Below are 15,082 nucleotides of genomic sequence, written 5' to 3'. Positions count from 1 at the left end.
TAAAGAAAAAGTATTTGCTATATTTTAAGTACAACTGTGAACACAACCTATTCCAAGGGAGATGTGAAATCTTATTTGCAAATTCCATTGGCATACTGCCTAACTGTTTTCACTGTTATCATTTTTGGAACACTTTTCATTATCAAACCTGTTCTGTCAGGTGTCAAACGTTAATTTATGGATAATCCAGAGAACAGCTAGCTTTATTTCGGAACCCAATCTGATGCTCTTTGTCGATCTAATGCCCCACTCTTCTGTTAGTTCTGAGAGCTCAAAGGGGTGAAACAAAATGCTTTATATTTTCCCCCTCAGCTGCTGAATCAGGCAGGGAGACTTTTCTCTTGAAGTTTCAGTTGCCATCTGGGTTCAATGGTTTGGTTTGTTCTGAATCTGATTATTGTATATTTTGTGTATGTGTATACTCAACTTTCTGTTCACCTGGTACCATATGTTCATGCAAATCATTTCTTTTTCTTGCTTTTTGACTTTCATCAACATGTTCAATGTGCCTACTCCCTGAAGAGTACAACAGCGCTGTGATAAGAATTTCTTCCTATGAATATGAAAATATTATTAAGAAATTTTAATTAGATAAACATTCAGTGTTGTATGTAAGCTAAATATGCTCAAAATAAAAATAAATCCTTTCTTGTGAGGAATTAGAATACTCTTGATATGAATGAACAGTTTCCTTCTCTGCTACTTTATGTTTTCTGGCTATGAAGCCTATAGTACCATCATTGCTATGTGTTGAATTGTCACTTCTAGCTATCACACATAAAAAGTAAAATCATCACTTCACCTCAATTAAATCTAAACCACTAAGAATCTGAAAATATATGTCATGAAGCTGACTATTAAACATAATTTTTATTGCAATGGTAAATGGGATTTTTTTTTTTTAGTTCTCTTTCTGAGTGTTCATTATTGATGTATAAAAATGCCATTGATTCCTGGATGTTAATTTTGTATCCTGCTACTTTGCCAAATTCATTTATTAAATATAATAGTTTTTTTCATAGAGTTTTTAGGATTTTTCATGTATAATAGCATGTCATCTATGAATAAAGACAGTTTTACTTCCTCCTTTCTAATTTGAATGCCTTTTATTTTTTCTTCTTGTCTGATCACTGTGGCAAAGATTTCCAGTACTATGTTGAATAAGAGTGGTGAAATTGGGCATCCTTGTCTTGTTCCTGTTCTTAAGGGAAATGCTTTTAGTTTTTGTCCATTGAGTATGATGCTGGCTGTAGGTTTGTCATATATGCCCTTTATTATCCTTCTATTCCCACTTTGCTGAGAGTTTTTATCATAAATGGGTGCTGGATTTTTCAAATGCTTTTTTAGCATCTATTGATATATATGATCATATACTTTTTTTTAAATTCTCACCCGAGGACATTTTTCCATTTTTTTGTTCAGATAGAGTGGGAGGGAGAGAGAGGAAGAGAGAGAGAGAGAGAGAAACATCGACATGAAAGGGACATATCGAGTGGCTGCCACCCGCACGACCAACCAGGGCCGGGGACAAACTGCAACCGAGGTACGTGCCCTTAGCGGGAACCGAACCCGGGTCTCTCTGGACCACAGGCTGACTCTCTAACAGCTGAGCCAAACCGGCCAGGGCTGATCATATAATTTTTGTCTTTCATTTTGTTTTATGTGGTATATAACATTTATTGATTTACAAACATTGTATCAGCTTTGCATCCCTGGGATAAATCCCACTTGGTTGTGGTGAATAATGTTTTTAATATATTGCTGGATCTGATTTGCTAATATTTTGATGAGGATTTTGATGTCTATGTTCATCAAGGATATTGGCTTGTAATTTTCTTTCTTTGTAGTGTCTTTATCTGGTTTTGGAATTAGGATTATGCTGGCTTCATAAAAAGAGCTTGGCCCATCGGGTGTGGCTCCCTGGTTGAAGGTAACCCATGCACCAAGAGGTTGCCGGTTTGATTCCTTGTCAGGGCACATGCCCAAGTTGTGGGCAAAATCCCCAGTGGGGGCATGCAGGAGGTGGCCAATCAATGTTTCTATCTCTCCCCCTCTCCTTTCTTCTCTCTCTAAAATCAATAAAGAAAAATTTTTTTTTTAAATAGCTTGGAAGTCTTCCTTCCTCTTGAATGTTTTGAAATAGTCTAAGGAGAATAAGTGTTAGTTCTTCTTTGAATGTTTATTAAAAGTCCCCTGTGAGTCTGGCCTAAGGGGCTCAGCGGTTGAGCATCAACCTATACACCAAGAGGTCGCTGGTTCGATTCCCGGTCAGGACACATGCCCAAGTTTTGGGCCCTATCCCCAGTGGGGGGCATGCAGGAGGTGGCCAATCGATGTCCTCTCTCATTGATGTTTCTATCTCTCTCTCCCTCTCATTTTCTCTCTCTCTAAAATCAATCAAGGGAAAAAAAAATTTTTTAAGAAAATCCCCTGTGAAACAATTCGATTAAAAAATGGGCAGAGGACCCGAATAGACACTTTTGCAAAGAGGACATGCAAATGGCCAAGAGACATATGAAAAAATGCTCAATGTCACTAATCATCAGAGAGATGAAAATTAAAATGACTATGAGATATCACCTCACACCTGCCAGAATGGTTGCCATCAACAAATTCTTAAACAACAAGTGCTGGTGAGGGTGTGGAGAAAATGGGATGCTCGTACACTTCTGGTGGGAATGCAGACTGGTGCGGCCAATATGGAAAACAATATGGTGTTTCCTCAAAAAATTAAAAATGGAATTGCCATTTGACCCAGTGATCCCTCTTCTCAGCATACATCCTAAGAAGCCTGAAACACCATTCAGAAGGACTATATGCATCCCTATGTTCATAACAGCACGATTTACAATAACTAAGATATGGAAACAGCCAAAATATCCATCAGTTGAGGAGTGGCTGAAAAAGCTGTGGTACATATACACGATGGAACACTATGCAGCTGTAAGAAAGAAAGATATCTTACTTTTTGAGATGACATGGAAGGACCTAGAGCATATTAAGCTAAGCAAATTAAACCAGTCAGAGAAAGACAAATATCACATGATCTCACTTATTTGTGTAATATAATGAACAAAATAGATCCAGAGACATGGAAGTAGGCACAGACTGTGAAACCTCAGAGGGAAGTGGGGTAGAAGGTGGGCAGGAAGAGATAAACCAAAGAACTTATATGTATGTATACATAACCAATGGACACAGATGACAGTGTGGTGAAGGTTCGGGGGTGGGGGAAGGAGCGTGGAGTAGGATGTTAATGGGGGGAGAAATGAGGGACCTCTGTAATTCTTTCAACAATAAAGATACGTTTTTAAAAGCATAATTTTTAAATATTTCTTGTGAAATTTGCTATTATTAGAGCTCTATTTCTAGTATTTTCTGTCACTTTTATAAACCTTTTATTTTTTAGAGAAAATTTTTTCTTACGCATTTTTTCCTCCAATTTAATGGAAATATATATATATTTATAATATATATACACACATATAACTTTGCTCTGTCAATTGTGGCTGAAGAGAAAAATAAAACCAAATATTGAAAGATAAGATTAAGTTGTCATATGTTGAATTATGAGTTCCTTTCATTTTGAAGAGGAAGTTGATGTAGGTTAAAAGTGAAATAATTATATTTCTTATATCACTCTGATTTAAAATTTTCTAATTGTCATAAAGTTATTACAGGATTTGTTTTTATTCTATTTCAAGATTTTCTTTTTAAAAAATCAGCTATCAGGTTTGTATGTATTTTTCTTTTTCTGTAACTTCAGCATTATGAATCGGAGACTAAGGGAATCAATCAGATATCGCCAGAAAGATCATGTATCATCCATTAATTTTTATGTGCTCAAGTGCATTCAAAGAATGCATTATGGTGTATTTTGAAGAAGAACAGTATTCTGAATAAATGGTCAGAGCTGAAGTGTGTTGTCCCCAGTGTGTATTGTATTGAAGAATGTATCATACAGCAGTGAGAAAGAAAATTGTGGACGATAAAAAATCCTAAGGTAAATATTAGTGTAATATGTGAGATGTCATAAGACAGTACCTTGAAAACTTGATGAAACTCAAAAATAAAATATGGATTGGGACATTATGAAGAAAGTACATATTTGTGGTAAAATTTAAAGTATAACCTATGGGCCACTTTCTTTTATATATAGTATTGAAACCAAGCTGTGGTGTTCGGGTCCAGGTTCCTTGTCTTGAAAAACTGAAGAATGAGTTCACGAACAAAGAAGCAAGTGAAAGAAAAGTTTTATTTGAAAAATAGACAAACTCCCCATAGCGGGGAGAGGATCCAAATGGGTTACCGGTGGGGCTCTTGTTGTCTAGGGGTAGATGTATACTATGCTAGCTTCTGATTGGTCCTTTCAAGGAAGTCTGCCTTAGAAACATCCATACATTTTAAAGCTTGTGTTTGCCACCTGACTGGGTTTAGCCCTAGGTCATCTAGCTCCAAATTAATATTACCCTTCTGGAAAATGCATATGTGAGCATCACTGATTTTAAAAAGCTAGCCCTATCAGGTGAATCACCTCCCAAAAATTTGCATCTCCATACTTTATACCTTCTATTACCAAAACAATACAAATTCTTTCCAACTTAATTATAATTTTTTACTCTTAGAAACCAAAAAGTAAGCAACCAGAAGCCTTAGATTGATATTTTTATAAACACATTTCATTACCTTTAGAAACACAGGCTCCTTTATTGGCAAATATGTTCTCTCTTTCAATAAACATACTTGTAATAAAGTATAAGACATTCATTAACAGCTCTAAATTTATTTTTTAAATTATTTGTATTAATTTATTTTTGTTTCAGATGTTTCTCCTTTTCCCCCCAATTACACCCTCCTTCCCATCCCCCCCCACCCTGTCCCCAGCTTTGTTGTCCATGTCCATTGGTTCCACAAACATGCATATAAGTTCTGTGGTTTATCCCCTCCCACCCCGAGGCTTGTCAATCTGTACCCTACCTCTATGTCTCTGGGTCTATTTTGTTCATCAGTTTGTTTTGTTCATTATATTCCACAAATAAGTGAGATCATGTGATATTTGTCTTTCTATCCTTGGCTTGTTTCACTTAGGAAAATATTCTCCAGGTCCCTCCATGTTGTCTCAAAGGATAAGAGATCTTTCTTTCTTACAGCTGCATAGTACTCCATTGTGTATATGTACCACTGCTTTGTTATCCATTTGTCTACTGATAGACCCTTGGGCTGTCTCTAGATTTTAGCTATTGTAAATAGTGCTGCTATGAATATGGGGGTACATATATTCTTTCTGATTAGTGTTTCAGGCTTCTTAGGGTATATTCCTAGAAGTGGGATCACTGGGTCAAATGGCAGTTCAATTTTTAATTTTTTGAAGTAACACCATATTGTTTTCCATAGTGGCTGGTGGGAATGCAGATGGTACAGCCTCTAAATCTATTTTATAGCTTCTCTGTAATAAAAAACCAAAAGTAGGTGACCTTACAACTTGTCTATCAATCAAAGTTTTAGTATTTTATATTATTCAAAATATGTAGATATTCATTAACTTTTATCAAATTTTACTAATTTAGAAAGAACAGTTGAAATAAGTTAAATTGATCTACTCAGATGGCTACCTTTTTCTCTTTGATAAGAATCACTTCCCCAAAATTTGCATTTTAAAAAGATGGTCCAGATAAGAGTCCTTAAAGAAGACCAGTTATTTACATCTCAAAATGTCCTACAAGGATTTTGGTTTCATAAACCAATTACCTATAAGCCTTTTTGAGATGAATGGGGGGGCGGGGGGAGAGGGTTGGAGGAAGGTAAAAGGATTTGGTAGGCTTTGAATAGTTTCTGGAGCCACACCTCTGGCCCTGTAAAGACTTCCTTTATAAAACAAGGACAGCTGTTTTTAATACCTCAATAATTGGGTTGCCACCCAAATATTGGTAAAGGACTGACAAATACATTCTGTCCGATGGCCTGGGGGACTGGCGCCAGGCAAAGTGCTCGACCATTGTCACCTTGCTCAGCCTTGTCTCCCACCCTGAACAGCCTGCCTCGAGCCTATAGATTAACTCCCATCTTATCTATTCATATTCCATAGGCTCCATGCATAACCCCCGCAGGGCCAAACCCTAAGGGACAAATTCCAGATACAACAGGCAGATATAAAAGACACAAGCCCCTACATTGAGCGCGGCTTCTAGGACTCGACCCCCAGAGTCTGTGAACCCGCCCAGAGTGTACCCAATAAAGCCTGATCCCTGTTTATTCAGCTGATTGGCTCTCCAGTCTCTTCTCTGTTTTATTCGGCGGCGCCCCCCGATTCCTTACACATTCAACCATTTTAGAATGTTTCTTTTCATCTGGATATATTTTTCTAGTTTATAGATAGCACATAACTTTGGGTCATTTCTGAGATCTTGGGTATGTAGATTCTCCATCCACTTCCTTTGGGAATGGCAAAAAAGGTCTCACTGCAATATAGTATTTGAATTAATGATGCCATTGGCTGGCTATACCTCTCCATCACCCAATTTATACTGGAACCAGGCTGTGTTACAAAACAAGATCAGTCTTTTTTTCTGGAGGGGGGACTCAGGGTCAAATTTTTCCCAGTTGACAAGTATGTACCCCAAAAACGTTCTCTACAGGCACTGTGGGCTGGTTCCCAATATTCAAAGGGACAGATATGTAGAGTGAGAGTTAGAGGCATCTTTGCAAGTCTCCAGGCTGTTTGGGGCTGTTCGAGTAGGGCAGGTACCCTGTGAAGTTATTTCTGAGGTTCTTATGGAGGTTAGAAATGAAGAAAAGATGGTTCATGTGGATGGAAAGGGGCCACATACTAACCTGACAAGCTCAGGGGAGGCTTCCATGGTGTCCCTACAAACTCAGAGATCTAAAGTATTCACATAGGATGGACTAAATCTAAAACTCTTTAATTAAAAGTAGCTCATGGTGGGTAGTCATGTCCTAGGCTAGAGTAGTTCCTGACAAAATCAATCTTTACCTTAATTGAACTAACTATTGTCTTTTTGCATCTACGATAACATACTTTTGAAATGTCAAGGTAACTTCTCATTTTCCAGACCCCTTCAGACACAACCAATGCACCAGGGTGGAGACCACAAATCCTCTTATTGTTATTGTTATCATGTTGTTGACTGTTAACTATTATGTACCTATGTAAAAGAAGTATGTGTCCATTATTTTATTTTTTATACAGTTCTAGAGGTTTTCCCCTTTGCTTTCTCCTGCCTCCCTAAACTATCACCAGTGGATTTCATGTAACCCATTTATGCCTCCTCTTTTGATTGTAATGTATAAAATGAGGTGAAAAATTGCCATTTTCTGGAGCATTTTCTCAATTCATTGAGATTTTGCTTCGTGGAAATTATTGTCAGTTTGGTTCAAATAAACTCATAAAATTTCCCTACAGGTTTGAATGTTTCTAATGTTGACATTAACAAATGTCCAGCTACTCTCAAGATTAGTTTCCTCTTGTAGAGATTCCTTTAAAACTATTCAAGCTCTTCCTAGAAACTTCTAGTGTCCAGTCAAGATAAGCTTCCTATTCATTCAGTTTAATTTTAGAGCCAGCTTTTCTAATTTTGCATGCAAAAATTCAGTTTAGGCATCAAAAGGATTTCATTTTGGCCATTTTAAGTTGATATTACTTCCAGTTAAATCTTACCACTTAAAATAATTTTTTTTCTTTATTAATTTTTAGAGAGAGAAATGGAGAGGGAGAGAGAGAGAGAAACATCAATGAGAGAGAACATCAACTGGCTGCTTCCTACATGCCCCCCACTGGGGATCAGGCCTGGGTGGACGCTCAATCCTGAGCCACACCGGCCAGGCTCTTTCCACTTTTGTAAGTACTTGTAAGTAATGGCTTCCTATTAATTGTATATCTGCAGGAGTAATAATGGGGGCTGGAGTCTGGGAGTTTCTGGCTTTGGAGGCATGGTTTTCCATGTTAATTCTAGTTTTATTTTGAGATCTGCAGAGTCTGAACAAATTTCTAGTGAGTCAAAGTATGCTGCTAGTAAGTTGAGTATCAAAGGGCCGTTACCTCCTGAGTCATCTCTTACCCTCTTATGTGTCTTGGTTTCTCTCCCCAGATGTCTAATACAACCGTGAAGACCTGAAGTACTAGGTAACCAACCTTTATGTGTGTGTCCATGGATGAGTCTATTTAATTGGAGTTGAGATGGAATTCCATTAAATCTGTATATTGCTTTGGGTAGTATGGCCATTTTAATTATGTTGATTCTTCCAAAACATGAACATGGAATATCTTTCTATTTCTTTGTATCTTTTTTAATCTCCTTTAATAATCTTTGTAGTTTTTAGTGTACAGGTCTTTCACATCCTGTGTTAAGTTTATTATTAGGTATTTTATTATATTTGTAAGCAGTACTTCTTTTAAGAAAAAAAAATGCTTATTTTTTACCTGCTTTTCAGTCCTTTAGGTTGGATATAAAATATTCCCAGAAAATTGATATTTATTATTACTGGAGTATAAGAAGATACAATGTGAGTACATGTATAACACAGAGGAAAAAATGAACTAAAATGGTTATATTTTCTGCACAATTGTAATAAAATGAAAAAAAAAAAAAAGAAAGAAAAAAAAGATTATGAATGTGAGCACCAGGTTAAAGGAGAACACCTGAAACCTACATGATTTTATTAACCAATGTCATCCAATAAATTCAATTAAAAATTAAAAAATAATAATCACTAGTAAAAGCTGAAATTCAAAAGATTTATAAATTACATTGAGAAACTGCATGTAAAATTATAAGCCACTTTTGTAATACTTCCTCATGCCCATAATGTTAGTCCATTTGTTACTGAAAAGGTATTCAAAATTGTCATCATTATGTGAAGGAAAAAAATGAATTTGTTCATGAATATAAATGTACTGTGCTGTCTTAAATTGTACTTTCTCCTACCAGCATCTGTAGGTTTTCCCTTGTTGAAAGTCACTCAAAATCAATATAATCCAAAGTAGGGTTTTTTTTGTTTTTTTTTTAACCAGTGAAATTTAACCTTCAGAAACTTCTTCAAGAGTAGAAGTATTTTAGAACATTCATAACTTTACCATTGACTTCTTTTTTTTCAATTACTCCTTTACTTTGTAATCCTTTGTATTAGTTGCCTGAGGATTTGACTTAGAAAAGATGATAGGCAGCTATAAAACTCAGAGGAATGTAATATCATTTCCATCTTAGGGTATTCTGATAACCCCATCACACAAATATGGCCCATAGCTACATACATTTTAGCATCTATAAACACAAGTGATGTTGTACTTTTCACATTGGTTTTGTTTCAATTTGCAAGAAAGGACTAACCATAGCAGCTGCAAAAAGTGGTCACACATAATGTGATCTTTAAGCAAATGTTTATTCATGAAGTATCCATTTCTCTGCCAGTGCTCTCCAGCTGAATGGTTGCTCAGCATGTACTATAATAATCACCACATGGTGCACTAGCAAGCACTGAGCAACCAGCAATAAGGCATCTGCCATGCATTAAAAACAAATATCAAATGTAATTCTCTAAAAAAGTATATAGATTTTTATATAGACTAGAGGTGATTTGACTATTTGCACCGTTTATGAGACATTTTTCTTAAAACAGATATATATATATGTATATATACAATATAACCATAAAATAATGGGTGTGTGTGTATATATATATGTGCACACACACACACACACACACACACACACACAGATCCTCCATAAAATGTCAAGGTTCGTTGTCTTCTAAATAAGGAGATTTCAATTATTTTGACTGGAACCCACAGCAAGGAATAGAGTTCAGACTATGAACCATAAAATACATAATGTGTGTGTTTCTTTATATATCTAACTGGAGTAAAGTTTCATGAAACTTGAAAGTGAACTCTAGTATTTTTATCCTATTCTATTCCATTCAAGTTTATTTAAAACAAGCCTCTCTGGTTGTAACCACTAAATTGATCTTGTAGAAAAATTTCATGACTCTATTTGAAAATCACTCCTCTAAAATTATGCCACAATATCAAATATTAATATTTGTATTTATTTCCAACTAAATGAAATTATTAAAGTAACACTTTAGAATTGTTCATAGAAACTGTGCTAAATTTTTAAAAAAATATGTTCTTCTGTGTTAGTATTACTTTTTGTAAATATCTGTAGAAGGTTTGATCTAAATAACACTTGTTCAGCTCCTGAATACCAAGGTATACATTTTAAAACATTTAAATATTGACAAATATAGAAAGAAAACATTTTTATTCATCACTCCTATTACTACTCTGACAATTGCATACTCTTTGAATTTGAAAAGTAATATAGATTTTTATTAATATAGTTTTCTTCTGTATAATCACACGAATATAACATGTTCTACAACATTATTTTAAAGTTTATTTTTGTAGACTACCACCTGAATGCTTATTCTCAGTTATTTCCATCAAATCAAGTAAGACTGAAATAGGATATTAGCCCAGCCAATTTATTGTAGTTCCATTTTCTTCCCATTTGTATATTCACTAGGTCATATCTAAGGAACTAACTGAAAATAATTTTGTCTTCTAGGAAAGTCTAATTTGGAAGAAATTCGCAGAGAGAACCAGTCTAATCTGAAGGTCCTCAAACACGAAGATTATCAAACAAAAACAAAGAGACACCAAATGCTTTGTCCAAGAGTTTTCATACAAAAGTTCAAAGCAGAGGAGCACTCGGTGAATCTAACGCACAGGAATGAAGCCAATACCTCCCGATTACCAATACAGTTCCTGCACTGATCATTTTTATTTAGAGTTTATTGAAGTTTCGCTATTATAAATATTACTGTGCTGCATATACCTTTGCTCTAACCTGTGAAGATTAGGAGTTTTTATACACGAGAAATTGTTCCAAAGGACAACATCTTTAAAATTCTGGATAAATTACAAAAACTCATGGACATGGACAACAACGTGGAGATTCCAGGAGGGAGTGGGGGTGGGAGGAGATGGAAGAGGGTAAAAGGGGGATAAATGGTGATAGACAGAGACTTGACTTGGGTGGTGAACACACAATACAGTGTACAGATGATGTGTTGTAGAATTGTGCACTTGAAACCTGCATCATTTTGTTAATCAGTGTCATCCCAATAAATTCAGTAGTATAAATTTAATTTAAAAGAGTGAGAAAATAGATTCTATCTCTTGATGGGACGAGACAGGAAGCCACATTAAAAAAAATTATGCTAGAGAGTAATACCAATATATAGTTCTGCATCAGTGCATGATATTGTCTGCTTCACCACCTCATTGCCAAGATAAACATTGTCATGCAATTTAAATTAAAAATTCACACATAGCCCAGCTGGTGTGGCTCAGTGGATTGGCCCATGGGCTGAGAGGTCCCGGTTCGATTCCCGGTCAGGGCTCATGCCCAGGTTGTGGGCTTGATCCCCAGTAGGGGGTGTGCAGGAAGCAGTTGATTGATGTTACTCTCTCACATTGATGTTTCTCTCTCTCTCTCCCTACCTCTTTCTCTCTAAAAAAAACAAGCAAAACATAGTTTAAAAAATAAAAATAAAAATTCACACTTATACCTTATAGAAATAATTAATACAAAAGTGTGCATAATAAAAAGCAATAATACTGTCTCTTTCCCCCTCACCACTAGTTCCATTTCTAAGGAAAAAAGAGCCACCTTGAATCGCTTCTGATTTTAGCTTTTCTGGTGCATTATTCCATAACAAAAAAAAATGTGTTGATATCAATATTACCTAGTTAATCATTTTAAACATTATCCATTTGATTCCTGTTGTGATGGGTGAGGATTTAGATAACATATCTCTACATTTCTTCAAAATCTCCCTACTCAAGAAAATTAAATCACTAACATTATTTCATGTATTGTAGCCTTTATAGCTTTATATAATATATTTATGTATCTATTTCTAGACTCTCTATTTTGTAAGATTAAGTTTGTTATCAACCCTACTCGTTCCCTTTTCCTGCCTACTCACTAGTTTCTGTCTTCTGTATATTTACTTTCACAAACCCCTAATAATGGCAAAAATATATTGAGTTATATTTTGTGCTGAAATTGTGACTATCAGTGAAACTGAGCCCCAAATGCATTAAATATCTCTCATTCTCAGTTTAAAGCCCTGCTAGAGACGAATCATCTGCAAATACAGTTTAGGACCAGTTCATCCCTATAGGGCTCACAGAGATTCCCATAAAATCCTCCATTCTCCAGTTACCAACTTCCCCACCTCTAGCCCTAATGGAGAAGAGAAAAGGAGTGTCTTCATTTTTTAAGTCCCATGAGGTGGCAATGCAAGCGATCCATGTATAAAGATTGGAACTGCTTACAGGAAATGTCCTTTAGCATCTTATAACACATTTGAAAGTTTGTTGAAATTCAGAACTCCCAGGCTTAATGAGAATAAAATATAATGCCACTAACAGATTAAAATAAATCGCCAGTTTTTTGTTTTTGTTTTTTTTTATCCTCACCCGAGGACATTTTTCCATTTTTTGTTCAGGTAGAGTCGGGGGGAGAGAGAGGAACAGAGAGAGAGAGAGAAACATCGATGTGAAAGGGACACATCGAGTGGCTGCGACCCGCACAACCGACCAGGACCGGGGACAAACTGCAACCGAGGTACGTGCCCTTAGCGGGAACCGAACCCGGGTCTCTCAGGACCGCAGGCCGACGCTCTAATCGCTGAGCCAAACCGGCCAGGGCAAATTGCCAGTTTTGAGAAGAATATTTTGTGAGCCTAGGATTATGGCACTTGTCTTTTCAGTTCCCCTTCTCTGCTTTGGAGAAAAGAAAGCTGCTTCACATGTGCCCTCTGAAATTTATAGATTTGCTTAAATATAAAACCAGGTGAGCCCTGGCAGGTTCGACTCAGCAGTTAGAGTGTCGGCCTGTGGACAAAAGACTTGAGGGTTAGATTCTGGTCAAGGGCATGTACTTCAGTTGCGGTCCAGTCCCTGGCCTTGGTGAGGGTCGTGCAGGAGGCAACTAGTCTCTCACATCAATGTTTCTCTCTCTCTCCCTCCCACTCTGTCTGAAAATAAATGGAAAAATATTCTCGGGTGAGGATTAAATAAAAAAGATATAAAAATACCAGATGACAATTTATTTACCTGAAAGGTCTCTCAGTGGGAGGTCTTCTTGAATATGGCATCTCAGCTGGACTTAAAGAAAACATAGCACAGTTTATGAAAAGATAGGTTGACCCCCACTTTTTCCCAGTCCCTTGAGACCCCCAGAGTTTGCAAAAGAGAACCCAGAGGTTTCTATTGCATGCCAGGGATAGAAACACATCTTTCGCCTTTCTCTAGTTTGAGCTGAATCAGTCTGATGTTAGGGCCTCTGTTGATAGGGTGGCATCTCATAGTTAGTGATAATCATTGTCCAGGCAAATGCTCTGCTTCACCTTTACCACCTACTGCTTTGTGGGGAACAACAACACAAAAAGAAGTATTTTCTTTCTTTAGCCCAAGGTGGCCGCCCTGCTGACCTTACTATTGATAGTATGTTAAGAGGCATTAGGAGGGTAGGAAGAATCTGAGAAGGAGTGCCTATATAAAGCACAAATCGCCTCTCTGCCATTACAAGTCACTTTGAAGATTATACCTGACCAGTTTGTCTAGATTTTTCTACTAGTAACAGAAAAAAAAATCATTTGAGGCAAGTTTGAGAACAAAGCTTGAAAATGAGCAGAATTGAAATGTTAGTAGAAAAAAAAAGAATATTTAAGCAGTTTAATGTGAATGTAATGTTATGGAATCTAGCCAAGATTTTATTAAGATACCTGATACCCAAGAGGATTGTGAGGTTTGATATGGTATAATTGGAGACTGCTCAGGAATAGTCAGTGGAAAAAACAACTCCATTTTGAATTGATGCCTCAAAAATTTGAACAAATTGAGGCTCCTCAGAACCTTGTTTACATTTATATTGTAATTTGTAACAGAATAATCCCAAGAAATAGAAATTAACGGTTCACGTAATCATAGAAAACTTCTGTTTTCATGGACATATAGTTTGTCATGTTTATTTTTTCTCTTCTACACTTTTTTTTGCAGTAATGTGTACTGGAATTTCTAATTGTTCATATATTTTGGGATTTTGCTCTAATGTCTCAAGCATATTTATCTGTAGCGATACATTGCTCTAATGTCTCAAGCATATTATCTTTTCTGTGAGATTTTTTTCATAAATAGCCCTTCTGGGACTCTGTCTTCCTCCTAGATGCCAAATTAATTGAATCTAAGCCTGTAGTGCTTTCCTGGATTAGATCTCATGGTTTTTAGATTCTTATATTCTTGTCTCTTGTTTTACTCCCTGCTGTAGAAACATCCTCAAGTCTCTTTTGAATAAGTTTGTAAGAGATGTCCTATTGTCCAGAATGAAGGGGAGCATGGGAGCCACCTTTCTCTAGCGGAGGCTGCTAAGAGAATGCCGACTCTCTTGGCCTGCCAGGGGTCGTCACAAGGCAATGAACTACAAGCAGACACTGCTTGGAGTGAGGGGGAGCATCGCAAGGGAGCAAATGCTCTAGATCTCTGGATGCAGCCCAATTTATCTGCAAAGTGGTTCCCTAGGTTACATGGTGTTTTAGGTCATTAAGTCCTTGAGATTGCATCTCTGCTGACCTTACAGCCAAGCCCAGCATACTTTCCATTTCTTGCTGTTCACAGAGATACATAGGAGATACATAACAAATACATTCACCCTTGATCGTATTGCCCATTGGCGCTCTCAGGGTGACTTTCCAAACCCAATTCATGCAGACCTTATCTATTCACACATATGCTTTACACTCAGAGTGGCAGTTCCAACTCTTTATCATGTATACCTTATCTATTCACATGCATACTTAGATCCTTGGCTGGCCAGGCTGTGAGAATGCATACCTCAAGGTTAAATTTTGTTCATCCACCAAACGTCCAACCATACAGAGAAGGAGAAGGAGTGCCCCCTACCGCCAGCCTTGTGTGTCTGGCTTAGCAGCTGTGTTAAGTTGCTTTTACAGAATCAACTGGTCTCCAAGAAATCACTGTGATTTACACTCAGCA

The 15,082-nt window shown here is 36.7% G+C and overlaps 1 pseudogene; it reads left to right on the top strand.

The window, feature by feature from the left end:
• LOC118636123 overlaps positions 1 to 15,082 on the top strand; it is a 79,362-nt pseudogene that overhangs the window by 60,585 nt on the left and 3,695 nt on the right.

This window comes from Molossus molossus, unplaced genomic scaffold (assembly GCF_014108415.1).
Source record: "Molossus molossus isolate mMolMol1 unplaced genomic scaffold, mMolMol1.p scaffold_m16_p_2, whole genome shotgun sequence".
Taxonomy (NCBI): Eukaryota; Metazoa; Chordata; class Mammalia; order Chiroptera; family Molossidae; genus Molossus; species Molossus molossus.
The sequence above is the reverse complement of the archived record's forward strand: the minus strand, read 5'-3'. Positions and strand labels throughout refer to the sequence as shown.